Source organism: Ostrinia nubilalis, chromosome 18 (assembly GCF_963855985.1).
Source record: "Ostrinia nubilalis chromosome 18, ilOstNubi1.1, whole genome shotgun sequence".
Lineage (NCBI taxonomy): Eukaryota > Metazoa > Arthropoda > Insecta > Lepidoptera > Crambidae > Ostrinia > Ostrinia nubilalis.
In genome coordinates, this window is record NC_087105.1 from 10,471,222 (window position 1) to 10,482,918 (window position 11,697).

At 36.2% G+C, this 11,697-nt stretch overlaps 1 long non-coding RNA gene and 1 other non-coding gene across 2 annotated transcripts; both read right to left on the minus strand.

Annotated features, from left to right (window-relative positions):
• Positions 1-5,142: 5,142 nt before the first annotated feature.
• LOC135080420 (uncharacterized) lies at positions 5,143-5,793 on the minus strand. Its single transcript, XR_010259007.1, has 2 exons — positions 5,509-5,793; positions 5,143-5,218 (listed from the first exon to the last, which is right to left on the minus strand). It is a non-coding gene; the product is annotated as an uncharacterized LOC135080420 (long non-coding RNA).
• An 862-nt stretch (positions 5,794-6,655) lies between these two features.
• On the minus strand, positions 6,656-6,848 carry LOC135080919 (U2 spliceosomal RNA). Its single transcript, XR_010259088.1, has one exon. It is a non-coding gene; the product is annotated as a U2 spliceosomal RNA (small nuclear RNA).
• Between the last annotated feature and the right edge of the window lie 4,849 nt (positions 6,849-11,697).

The window sequence follows — 11,697 nt, forward strand, 5'->3', positions numbered from 1 at the left end:
AATTTAGCTTCTCGATGTGCAGTGACATCTTGGTGTAGACAGCTATGACAGCTGCTATTGTGCACCGAGCACGTTGGGTTTGCTTTTCAACGGAGCCCTAGCGCACTCTGTCGGCGTCCATGAGGACTACGTGAGTAGTTTAGTTACCTGCTGTGGCCGTTTGTTTTAGTTCTACATATATTATTGACCACCATTGAGTTATAATGTACTACGTACTAGAGAAGACATGTCAACTAGATTGTTTCTGGCACGCAATGTGGTCCATGGACCGATCTTCAATTAGTATGTGCCCAGCGGTTGCTGTGACAACACACTTGGGTGCAGTTTTGTTTTTTGAAAATATGCCATCCTATACACGAAAATACTGTTTAAATAACTCCAGAAACATATTAAGTAAAAATCAAGGAATGACTTTTTACCATTAAGTTGTACATTTATGCACTTTAAAACACTAATTTAATTTTAATTTGTCAATTACAATTCGTGACCGCGGCGGCAGCCATTTTACGAAAATTTCAAAGAATAAAAATCGCAGACTTGTCACTGACGCATAAATTAGTATACGAAAGGAAGGTTAAATAAAGCAATAAAAAGATTTTTTTAAATAATAATTAGCAATTTGTATTGCACAAATTACTAATAGTCCCGTCCAGCCCCTCGTGTTAAGCTAAATAAGCTTGGGTTATGAGTGGGCTCACACAATAGTCGTGCGGCATCATGGATCAAACCACGATCGAATCCACAGGAATCTCACTGCTGTTGTTCGTATGCGACTGGTTAGTTAGTAAATCACCCTAATTATTGACACCTACTTAGTTCACGAGATAGGCTAAAATTATAATAATTATACAGTGTGTCTGGTCACCAGTGTCCGACCCGTTAGGGCACAGTAATAATTATGATCAATTTTATCGACAAATCCACTGATAAAACATTTTATCCCTACTATTAAAAAATTACAGCTATTTTAATTTTTTTAGTTTCTGAGTCCGGATGGATTCATTTATTTAGCAAAATCTACCGATGTACAGGACCTATAAGTATAAAAGTGAATTCGTTCAACAGCTGAAAAGTAAGCAATACGTTGTCATCAAAAAGTTTACCAAAAGCTCCCATTTAAATTTTTTAGGAACACTTGAACGTAAAAAATATGATGCTCCTTTTTAGAGATTTCAATGTTACAAAAAAACTAGAAAGTGAACTTACCTTTTTTCCATTTTTGGATGCACTAAGTCATTATCTAAAAACTGATAAAATACCTTGGCTTTAAATCAACTAATCTAGGTGCTAGCTACACAGGAGATGCAGCGGTGGAAAGGAGAGGTGGGAATAGTCCCGTAACTTCTACCTCACTTTGTATAGAATTGAGGTACAGCTATTATACGAGTATACTCAACCGCTGAGATAGTTAACAATAGTGACAATAAAATAACTGAAAGTCAGAAAGGTTCTGGTCATCATCCCTAGCTTTGTCCCTACCGTGACGAGTGGGAATTTTTCTAATATCTTAAGATGGACTGACTAAAGATAGCAGGAAGTCGCTGGGTGCAGGCCACTATCAACTGGGCGATGTGGAAATCATTGGAGGCGGTCTTTGTTCAGCAGTCGACGTCCAGTAGCTAAAATGATGATGACGATGTTTCCTTACAGTATCCAATTCAATAGGCAGAAACTAAACGTAAACGAAGTGTCGCCTCTGTAATGGTATCATTATCTATAACTCATAATATTTCGTGCGCTGTTGGATGACAGTTTTAAACTAGAGATGGGTCATTTTTTATCGAATTAGAAAATACCAGTTAACGATTCTCAAGGCGATTATCGATTACATTAGATTTTAATCGGGAAGAAAAATAATTAACGGCTTAAGCATCAGTATGAAGCCCATACGCACTTGTAGCACAAGTAACACGATTAGCCACAGTCCCCTCAGTTGTGAATTCGGAATCGCCAGTTGTAATTTTAAAATCGCATCACAGAGTGAAGTAACTAACACCAAAAAACGGCAGAGCGAAGTGATTTCGAATGTTTCAACTGCCATGTTTTGTCACTTGTCTTAGTCTAAGGGAGGGGCGCTTAGATTACCTACATTACAGGAAACGCACAATATAATAAAAGAAAATAATGTAAGTAGCTGAACGTTTTTGCTATTGAGCACCATGTAAAATTATAAATAAAACAATTTAGTCGATTTGTTTATTTTCACAATCGATTCATAATGTCTATGATGAGGCGACCGCAGGAACGTCACTATTCGCGCAATCCTAGCAATGAAGTACGACATTTTCTGGTGCAGATTTTATCGCCATAAATTATGAAACTTGATAGTCATGGATTTGACTGACAGCTGTCCGTCAAATTCCCGCCCCGCACCCCGCACTGCACATATTTTGTTCGCGATGTCTGTTCTATACGTAGTAATATTACTTCAATGTTGACCACTATTATTTTTACTTTCATTTCATTTCATTTATTTATTCCAGAAACAAAATACATTGTTAGGAAAATTAGTTAGACATTAAAATTCACACAATCTGCAATTCAATTAAAATAAAATTAATCCAATTTAACCCTAAAATTTCATTTCACATACTAGAATTAATATAAGTGTCAGATTAAATAAACAAATAAAATTATTACACAATACATAATGTCAAAATTAATTAAAATACAATTTAAATAGAATAAAATAAATCCAATCTAACCCTAAAATTGCATTTCATATATACTAAAGTCAATTGGTATTTATGTCAAATGAAATAAATAATAAAATTACTGGGAAAATTACTAAAAAAGATAATTATGGCTTTCAATAATATTATCTTTTATCTCCTTTTCACCCTTTGCGAGACAAGATAGCCTTCCATAGCAAAATTCGTCAAAATTGGTTCAGCTGTTTAAGCGACAGTCATTCATTTACAGACTAAAGTATTTTTTTTTTTGCATTTTTATTAATATTTCAGTTGAGTTCATTTTTAACCTAGTACTTTATTTTAACTTAATTAATGTCGCCCGTTATTAACCCACCAGATAAGTTCTAGTGCATCCTTGACGGTCTTTTCTGGATATCTCACTTTGCAAAAATCACCCTAACAAGCTTGAGTGGTTAAACGGCAACTAATATAATCTGAAGAGTCCATACAAAATTCAATTAGGTCTTCAAGACCGCAATCGACTCAAATCCTGCTGCTCTCAGCTGATAAATTAGGGTTAATTTTAATTAATTTGAATATTTGTCGGCCCCAAGGTGAGAGACAGGAGCCGTTTGGAAGGAGCTTGCATGAAATTAGCATTTGGGGTTGAAATGAGCCGTGCTTTCCAATGAATTAGTAGTGCGTGATGAGTCTGCTTATTTGAGCAAAATATTAGATGCACGGACTGCAGGTTTTTATAGTTCAATGCCATTAAATTGGTAGGAAGACGAACTTAGAGACATAAAACATCCTCTGCCTGTTATCCTGTATTGCTGTTTTGCTACAAACAGTAACTTCGGTTTATACTGTGGTATTGTGTAGGTTTCCTTCCTAGCTACCGTGAAAATGTTCAAAAAACATCCGATATTTATTTTAGTTTTCCAAAAGACTTGACTACTTACTTTATCTGATAACTTATCCACGACAGAAGAAAATGTTCAGAAAAAAAAACGGAAAAACGGTGTAAAATGTTCATTGCACAGTGTTTCGCAGACTGGCTGAAAGCAGTCCAAGTGTCTGCTGCACGTAAAAATATTTTTTGCCTAGCATTTGAGATAAAGGCAGACTAGTTATCCTCTAGTCTACGAGGGTCAGTCATGATGCGTTGTAGTTTCTTTCTGGGACACCATGAATGGAGTTCAAGGCGTCCCACAGTAGTTTGATATTAAAAATAGGTGGACATATGATCGAAAGTCATAATTTCACCCAAACAAAAATTGTTTTGGATAGCATTTTGAATGCTGATCAACATTTGTTATTATGCATTTTTCGATAAAACGAGCCTTTCATGCTTAAAAAAAATATGACAAGAAAATTTGTATGGAGAAAAATCTTTTTTATTTTTTTTCTGCATACTGTTGCAAACTGTAGCGGTCAAACCTTATGTAGTCGTAAGTACCTATGGTGCCTAACATTACTACATAAATACTTTTTGCGGGCACGCGCGGCCAAGCGAGTAATGGACATGCAAAATTTAAAATATTTTTATTTATTCATTATTGATTTTAATGCACTTAAAGCAATTATTAATAGATAAATATACTTAGTCTAACTTACTACAGCCCCCTATTACCTCATTTCACGCTAAAACCTTTCAAACTAGAATCTAAGTTTGTAGGTACTAGGTAGTCTAAGTTGTTTTTATTGTCATTATAATATTCACTACTGGTCTACTGGTTATCGTGTAAGATAGATTAGGTAGATATCAACCCTTTACCTACCTACATACGTAATGTACCTACTTCTTGGCACTTATAATACCGACATACATGATTAAAAAAAGTCTTCCAGCTAGAACCCTTGACTTCAATGGTTATGAAAGATTTTTTAACTTTCCAGAGTAGTCCTGAATAGATCCTTAAATAATTTTGACTGTCATAATCGATTACAGTAGGTAGTGGGTTCAGTAAGGTTTGCAACCCATAGTAAACAATACATTTTTATGGCTCTCCATTCAGTTAGTCAAATAATTCCATCATAAATGGAAATATCCGTAACCCTCTTCTACACATTATTCATTATTCATCATCCATCATCATTTCAACTATAGAACGTCCACTGCTGAACATAGGCCTCCCCCAATGATTTCCACAATGGCCGCTTGGTGGTGCCCTGCATCCAGCGCCGGTCCACCTTGTGGGTGGACGTCCTACGCTGCGCTTTCCGGTACCTGGCCTCCATTCCAGAACCTTGCTGCCCCATCGGCCATTAGTTCTGCGTACTATGTGCCCTGCCCATTGTCACTTTAGCTTGCTAGTCCTATGTCAACGAATTTGGTTCGTTTATACACCGAGCATAGCCCTCTCCAGAGCACGTTGTGCAATTTTGAGCTTATATTTTATGAGGCCTATATTGAGAGGCCACGTTTCTGAGCCGTATTGCACACATTACAATACACACATTATTGCAGATCCATTATGTACGCCTCTACCTATAGTTTTATATGCCAGCTAACGTACACAAAAACTGCTGATACATGGTGCAGATAATGTGATAACATTTTGGTGTACCTACCTACTGCAAACCTGCTGTTGCGGAGAAAAACTCTGGAGCCGGTTTGGTAAAGTTGTATTTGTACTACACGCAGTAGATGTTGCTTTTACATTGGTTCGAGAGAGAGTGGTACAATGGTCGCACTCGTGCACAGCACGGACGGACGCGCGTAGCGCCATCTATGATTCTTTGTTTAAATCATTTTGTAAACTGTTAATTGTATTGTTAGTTCTTATAAAGCAAGATGAATTATAGATGGCGCTTTACAAACATTTGTTTTATACTAATATAGGTAGATGGCGCTAAAATGGGTTCGGAACACCTGCCTATTGGATTCTTTCGGAAAAAGTAAGTATGTGAGTGACTTTGATTATTTTGGACACTGATCAAGATAAGTGAATAGGCTAAAATATCTTTTTTTGATTGTTTTTCGAACGAAGATAATAATTGAAGACATGAATGGAAGAAGGTGATAAATGTCGAATTTCAGATTTTTCTCAGTTCGATGATTGGGTAAAGGTATGCTTAATGTTTGAGGCTATTTATAAAGGTGTTATGTACGTTATCTTTTTAGACGAAGGGAAAGAAACTTACACCTCTTTAAAGGAGCCAAAAGAAAGAATATTTTGCGAAAGTAAAAGACTATTCAACAGAAGAACTGGAAATTACAGTTCTATGAAAATTGAAACTATCCCACTACCTACTGTAATCGATTATGACAGTCAAAATGATTTAAGGATCTATTCAGGACTACTCTAGAAAGTTAAAAAATCTTTCATAACCATTGAAGTCAAGGGTTCTTGCTGGAAGACTTTTTTTAATCATGTATGTCGGTATTATAAGTGCCAAGAAGTAGGTATATACGTATGTAGGTAGGTAAAGGGTTGATATCTACCTAATCTATCTTACACGATAACCAGTAGACCAGTAGTGAATATTATAATGACAATAAAAACAACTTAGACTACCTAGTACCTACAAACTTAGGTTCTAGTTTGAAAGGTTTTAACGTGAAATGAGGTAATAGGGGGCTGTAGTAAGTTAGACTAAGTATATTTATCTATTAATAATTGCTTTAAGTGCATTAAAATCACTAATGAATAAATAAAAATATTTCAAATTTTGCATGTCCATTACTCGCTTGGCCGCGCGTGCCCGCAAAAAGTATTTATGTAGTAATGTTAGGCACCATAGGCACTTACGACTACATAAGGTTTGACCGCTACAGTTTGCAACAGTATCCAGAAAAAAAATAAAAAATATTTTTCTCCATACAAATTTTCTTGTCATATTTTTTTTAAGCATGAAAGGCTCGTTTTATCGAAAAATGCATAATGACAAATGTTGATCAGCATTCAAAATGCTATCCAAAACAATTTTTGTTTCGGTGAAATTATGACTTTCGATCGTATGTCCACCTATTTTTAATATCAAACTACTGTGCGTCCCAGTGGTGGACTTATTTAAGTTTTATGTGGGCCGATCCCGGCGGCACTGCAATGCCGGGCCGACCCGTGAGAGGAGTGGAGCGAGCCCCGAACATCCTCTCAAAGGACAAAAATCAGTTTAATATACTGGTCCCTCAGTGAGGGAACTTTCAGATATTAAGCTGAAAAGAACAGATACTACACTTTGATCTTAGCCAAAAGGCCGAGAAGCGATGTCGAAACTGAGCGACCCTAGGGAGGTCATGAAAGGAAAAAAAATCTGGACACCGCGGGCTAAAATATTGCTCCGGGATCGAGTGTGCCATCTGTTTCTCCAAGTGTGACTCACTGTGCAAAGCGGTCGCTAAGTTTGGTTTGTGATGCTTTGTGTTGTGTATGCTATTTCTGGCACGACTTCAGCGCCCTCTATTGAAACTGATTGTGATTGTGTGTGTAGTTAGTAGTAGTATTTAGTGCATGAAATTTTCGCAGTGGCGAAGTGGTCCTTCAACATTACCTATTTTATTTAAAAAAATAATATTGTAATTAAATCGGCTTGTGGAATTTGGTTGCTAAACAATAAAATGTGTTGCTTGTTATGTCTATTTGCCGAAAACAATCTTAAGTAATTTTACATATTACCTACTTTTATTTTATTTTTTAAATTTATTATTGCATTATTTATTTGGTGAACAAATCGTTGCCTATTTTTTTTAATACAACAAAAAAATTTAAAAATCCAAAAATATTAGTAATCCGAGTCCAACAAACCAGAGAAAAAAAAAACAGAAGAGAGTTTTAAATTGCGCTTGATCACAGAATAATAATAAGTACTGGCTTGATACACGAATCGTTAGATTTTTTTCATGTCACAGCAAAGGCTTCGAAAATGAGGGTTGCAACGAATTGGTTAAATTAAAATTATTAAGTTGGCTCAATTACTAATTTGGTTGTGCTTAATGTCGACATAGATGGGACTGTAAGGGCATATAAATAAAAGACAGAATTCAAATAAAAGCTTAGCTTTATTACTCGTTATATTCACGAAGAAACATCCCTCACTGGTATCAACAAGTCTCCATGCTGACATTGCTAGTAGAGATACAACTTATGTTTCACCGTATTTCAAATACTCAATCGATTAATTTTGATAATTTTGAACAACATATTTTAGAACCGCCAATATTATACGAACGCAATTTGCACGATCCACGGCCTCGCGGCCTCGGGATCTCAATTTTGATACAATTTTAACTTCCACAATATTAACTCCACTTTATGTCTAATACACCAACAGTGGTTAGATCCTAACATTCACGGACAAAGACACACGCTCGTAAATTATAAGCATTATGACAATGTGATATTATATTAATGTATAAGTATTGTTGTAGTATTAAGAACCGTAATAATTAATGCGTATTAGGTTAGGTTTAGTTTCGTGACATTAGGTATGACTTGCCTGAGGCCCACAGATTACAATAGTGACCCACTAGTAGCCATTCTAAGACAAATACCGAGGAATCGTTTACAATTTTTCGCTTTTTCACCTTAAACTTTCTTTTAAATTTATCTTTTTTACATCCAGAACCATATAAACATCTTTGAGTTATTTATATATTTTTTTATCTATATAAACAGCGACCGCTCCGCCGTCCTGCACCCGCGCCTCTCAACTTTTTATTTACAAATGGTTAATGCTCCTAAACGTTTAATATCCGATACTATTCTTAAAATTAAATACAAAAAACGCATGACATTCTAAATTTACCTAATGTCTTCTCTTGTCATTGCTATAATTTACGAAATTTTGACCTTTACACCAACTTTAGAAATATTCAATACAAAAATACTCTTTTTGAATAAAATTTTATACACGAGTCATTATATCGTAGGCGGGGCGGGGGGCGGCGGCGCGGGCGCTTCGAAAGAAAAGCTTTGAGCCTCGTAAACCTTAACATCATGAAATTTGTACTAAATATATCGTAACGAGCGGACGCGGGCTCCTTATCACTTAGCCGAAATGCGAGGATACCGAAACGACGCCTAAACACTAGTCAAATTTAAATTTCAACCTTCGCCATTCCTCCCAGCGCGGAAGCTGCACAGTGGAACGCGCCCCCTTGCAGTGGGAGAAATGACAAAAATTACACCCTAAAATAATTTCGTTTATTTTTCAAAATTTTGTCACTAATTTTTATCACTGGTGTCCGCATCCGCTAGTCGTAGTTTACAAATATATTAAACGAACAGCTACGAACGTAGCTCGCAAAACAAATTTAACTAAACACAAATACACAAAGTATTAAAAAGAACGTGTATCGCTGTTACGAATGAAGACCACAAGGATATTATAAAAATTAATACAATTACTTTCGAATACAAAATTATGAACGCTTTTCTTTTGATCGCTTGGGACTACTTATTGTTTCACTTGACAATGTTATCCAAACAATGGGCGTTCGAGTTCATCTTACTTAATTATCATTAAGCGTCGGCAGTATTTGTATTAAGACATCCTAATAGTATATCCGTGCTCAGTTTTGTCAGTTAATATAATCACACATTATAAACGAATGATACTTATTTCATAACTACCTAAATTTCAGCATTTCCCTTAATGAATTTTTCTCACGTATAGAAAAGTTGATACAGCTATTTGGTACACCTAAATGTTTTCTAACTTCCAAAAATGAAATGCTACATACAATAGAGTCTATTACAATTTCGAAAATTTAGGAACCATAATACCCAAACGTGAAACCAAATATTCTACATATATTGTTTTTTTTATTTATAATTAATTTTGAAAATAATTACATATGTATTTATTTCATTTTACATTGATAATCCAAACATTTCGTAGACGGATTCGAAAATACTAAAAATGTAAAGCAAAAACATTAGATACAATTTTTGAACACAAATAAACTATCATCTAAATACAAATTTTCAAACAATAAGAACTGACGTAGCCGAAAGGGCAATTTCAATAAATCTACATACATATTAATACATACAAACATGAGCTTTAAAGTCAACACCGAATTTTGTACTTTTTCTGTGGGTTAGCCCCCATGATCACTGTGGACTAAATACTTCGATGTTTCAAACTCGAGTCTTTATATTAATTTAGAAAAATTGTCAACCCATAACTTACAAAACTTCAATTGCGAATGGTTTCAAATCGGCACGATCGCATTTATATCCATTGTGGTCTTGTAGCGGCTGTTGCACAGTGAATCACTCAAGTATAAAATCCGGACTAAAAATTACATAACCAAACATCATTTAAAGTACAAAATGTCTCTTAACACTTTCTTAATCTTGCCAGAAAATATAGTCAAAACATTAACGGCTCCAAGTATCTGCAAATTACGGCATGTCGGTTGAATACTGATGATGAAAAATCAATACATTTCTATTGTAATATGTGTTGTGTAGCCTGCATTAACACTTCTATTAGATATGAAGAAATCTATGGAGAGATCGGAATAACGGATACATTACTTACTATACAAGGAATAAAGTACATGGTGGTTGTCAGTTTAGAGCTAAAAAGTGGGATTCAATGCTCTCTCGGTGGATACCTTAGTTCCTTAACAAATCTAATCATTGTGTCGCTAACTGTTGTCCATATCTTACTGTAAATGTAATCAATTCCATTCCTCAATTCAAATGTTAGTTTAATCCACGCTGGAATGGTTAGAGACACAATTATCATTATAGTATGTACAGCGAAACTTCTTAGCTCTAAAGTGTCATATGGTACGGATAAAACAAATAACATTAACAAAACACAATCGTAACGTAACATGGAACGATGCTCGATCTTGAATAACCCCTGCGGCGACTGCTCACTTGCGTACTCACCTACCGTCGCGAACGAGGAAACTTAACCCGGGCTATTGCTGTGATTGTGTGGCTGGTCGTGGGACGGCTCCGGGCACACTCGGAAGTAGTTCCGAACTGCACCCAGAAGCCGACAGGAAAAATTTAGAACATAAAACCGTTTGATCGAAAAGGGGGAGGCTGCGTGTATTCTATGTGTCGATGTCTGAGAAAAAAGTTCCGTATCTCTCTTTCTCACCTAACCTGAACGCTATTCTAAGCATACCAGTCGACGCCTGGTCCATCCTAAACTGAGGTACCCTTATATTTATCGTAATAGATCAAATGGTTACAAATGAAACGATAACAAACGTGTAATATCAAATGAAAAATGCTTACACTTGCTTAGCTAGGACCGGCCGTCCGCCCTGCGCGGGTACGTACTCTTAACTGAGGATGGCTTAATATTTTTACAATTCCGCAAATTAATTCTAAATATTCCATTGTCTATTGTTCCTTAACTTATACCATTAGCGCTAAGATAGTTATCGGTTTATCTCTTCTGTATTAAAACTATCGTATTATGTACAATCGCTATACATCTCTGTACAATCTATCTTAACGGTTTATATCTATTTTAAAAAGCGAAACGATAATTATGGTATATTTTTGTGTCTGTCTGTCAACTGAGGATGTGAACTGAAAGTGTTTCCGCGTGGCGGGGATGACGGCCGGCATCTACATGTTATAACAAATACATCGAGACATGCGGTTCTGCTCGGGCTTGCCTCCCGACGTTGTCTACTCTAAACCTACCCTCTCCTCGAGCTCATACTCTACTGGCGCTCCGATCGCCGGGAGACAAGCGGCGAACGCATCGCGCTACATATATCTACGAATCAAACTAATTATTCTTCTATAGTATAATAGTAAGTGTGTTTATGTATACTGATTGTTCGTTACTGCGAACTGTTGCGTGCGCGAGGCGGGGCGGAGTGCGCGGGCGCCGCGCGGCGTCCTCGGTTGGGCGGTAGGTTCTATAGAGGGCCCTTTTGTATTAATTTCTTATTTTCTTGTAAAAAATCAACATTTTTTTGAAGGCACTTCTGATCGGACGAGGTGGCCCAGTGCATTTTTTGGAACTGACGGATGCCAAATTGTGTAACTGTAATTTTGTGAATTGCAAAGTTTTGAGAGGATACCGGTCTATTGATATGTTCTGCCTTCAACTATTGTGCCTGTTTGGATCGTGG